Raw genomic sequence first — 2,918 nt, forward strand, 5'->3', positions numbered from 1 at the left:
AGTGGTGTGGTACTTTCCGATCACTCCTCGTCTGCAGCGGTATTTCGCGGATCCTAAGGTAGCAAAGCTCCTGCGTTGGCACGCGGATAGGGAGGAGAAGAAGCGAGAAGATGACGCAAATGATCCGGAGATAGATAAAAAAGACAAGATGCTGAGTCACCCTAAGGATGCGAGCCAGTGGCAAGCGTTGAACTTCGAATACCCAGAATTTGGGAACGATCCAAGGAACATCATGCTGGGCGCGAGCACCGATGGAGTCAATCCGTTTGGCAGCCAGAGAAGCACACATAGCACCTGGCCTGTGTTTGTGTGGATGTACAACCTTCCCCCCTAGTTGTGCATGAAGAGGAAGTACATTCACATGAGTATGCTAATTGAAGGGCCGAAACAACCAGGGAACGACATCAATCTGTATCTAGGGCTGCTGAAAGAGGAGCTTGACACGCTGTGGAAAACGCCAGCCAATACGTGGGACGCCGCAGAGAAAGAATATTTCCCTATGAGAGCCGCACTGCTCACGACGGTGCACGACTATCTCGGTTACGGATATCTTGCGGGGCAGGTAGTCCACGGATTTTCTGGATGCGTAAGGTGCATGGATGACACAACGTATCGCCAGCTAGATAGAGATCCCGGGTCTTCGAAAACCGTGTTCATGGGACATCGAAGGTGGCTTCGCGACGATGACCCGTGGAGGAAATGCAAGGATCTGTTCGATGGTGAAACCGAACCCCGAAAACGCCCGTGTACAAGGAGCGGCGAGGAAATAGACAAGCTGTTGAAAAATTGGAAAGACTGCCCACTGCCGGGAAAGAAGCAAAAGGCGCCAGAGCCGGGAAAGAAGCGAAAGGCGCCAGAGCCGCTGCTGAAGGTATGGAAAATGAGGTCTGTTTTCTGGGACTTGCCGTACTGGAAGATCCACCGTGTGCCTCACAGCCTTGATGTCATGCATATCACGAAGAACGTGTGCGAGAGTCTGCTTGGTACCCTGCTCAACATGCCAGAGAGGACCAAAGATGGGCCGAAAGCAAGGGCAGACTTGAAATCAATGGGCATCAGGCAGGAGCTTCACGCTATATATGATGATGATGATGATGATGATGATGATGAGGCGAAGCAGGACACAGAAAGTCGTCGCAAAGGCAAAAAGGCCAAGAAGACCGGAAATGACTACCCTCCCGCGTGCTTCACTCTAAGTCAGGAGGAGATCGAGCAGTTTTTCACCTGCCTCCTAGGAGTAAAACTTCCTTATGGTTACGCGGGGAAGATAAGCAGATATCTAGACCCAGCGAAGCAGAAGTTCAGCGGGATGAAGTATCACGACTGTCACGTGCTGATGACGAAGATACTTCCAGTTGCAATCCGTGGGATCATGGACGCGCACGTCCGTGAAACGCTATTTGGCCTATGCAACTTCTTCAACGTCATCTCTCGGAAGTCGATTGGCGTGAGGCAACTCAGAAGGCTACACAAAGAGATCGTGGTGATACTATGCGAGCTTGAGATGTACTTCTCGCCCGCATTCTTCGACGTTATGGTGCATCTGCTGGTCCATATAGTGGAGGATATCATCCAACTCGGGCCGACGTTCCTGCACAGCATGATGCCGTTCGAAAGGATGAATGGTGTCATCAAAGGATACGTTCGCAACATGTCACGTCCAGAAGGAAGCATAGCCAGGGGCTTTCTGACCGAAGAGTGCATCTCCTACTGCACGAATTATCTAGGCATCGAGAACCCCGTTGGTCTGCCCGTCAACAGGCACCTCGGCAGGCTCGCTGGATGGGGTCACCGTGAGGGTCGCCGCGAAATGCATGTCGACTTCGAGGGTCGACTCGCCGACTTTGAAAGAGCAAACCTAGTCGCGCTACAACACATAGACGTGGTCGATCCTTGGGTGGTAGAGCACAAAACCTTTATTAAGAAGACGTACAATGACCGAGGCAAACAGAGGACGGACGGAGATATACTCAAAGAGCACAACTCATGTTTCACGCGTTGGTTCAAGCAGAAGCTTCTGTCGTACCCTTTACATGAGGATTCTTCCGCGGAAGAACAACTCATATTCGCCTTGTCACAGGGCGCCGAGCACAACCTGATGACCGATGAGGCATACGATATCAACGGCTACACATTCTACACCGAGGCCAAGGACATGAAGAGCGATGGTTATCAGAACTCTGGGGTAACGATGGAATCCTACACTGGTAACGACAAGGACAGATACTATGGAAGGATCGAGGAGATCTGGGAGCTGAGCTACGCTGGAGAGAAGGTCCCGATGTTCCGTGTCAGATGGGCCAAGAACGTCATAAAAGAAGACCGGTATGTCACGACCATGGTTATACCCGAAGCCAAATCCAAGACCGCGGGCGCAAACGTCACCGCGAAAAATGAGCCATGGGTACTGGCTTCCCAAGTGGACCAATGCTTCTTCATTACCGACCCGCCAAAGCCCAGTCGTGTTGTCGTGAGGAGAGGCAAAAGGAAGATCATCGGAATGGATGGAGTAGCCAATGAGCAAGACTTCGACAAGTACGGCGACCCGAGGATCGAACATGACGACGATGATGAAGTAGCAGCATACACCACAAGAAGAAGCAGGACCATCCTACCTAAAGGACGTCCGTTCCACAGAAGAACTCCATTTGCGAAAAAGAAGGGCAAGAAGATTGTGAACAGATAGCTAGCTAAGATCGATTGTATTTAAATCGTAGCCTTCATTTCTCGATTGTATTTCATGGACACTTTTTAAACTATCATGAATATTTTCAAATTTCATGGACACTCGATCTCGATCCCCCTCCATCTCGATCGCTATCCCACCTCGCCAGATCCGGTCCCCCTCGCCGCCGAGCACCCCCCGGTCCACCGGCCGTCGCCGCCGACCCCCCGCACCCCTCCCCTACTCAACCGCC

Source organism: Triticum dicoccoides, chromosome 4B, assembly GCF_002162155.2.
Source record: "Triticum dicoccoides isolate Atlit2015 ecotype Zavitan chromosome 4B, WEW_v2.0, whole genome shotgun sequence".
Lineage (NCBI taxonomy): Eukaryota > Viridiplantae > Streptophyta > Magnoliopsida > Poales > Poaceae > Triticum > Triticum dicoccoides.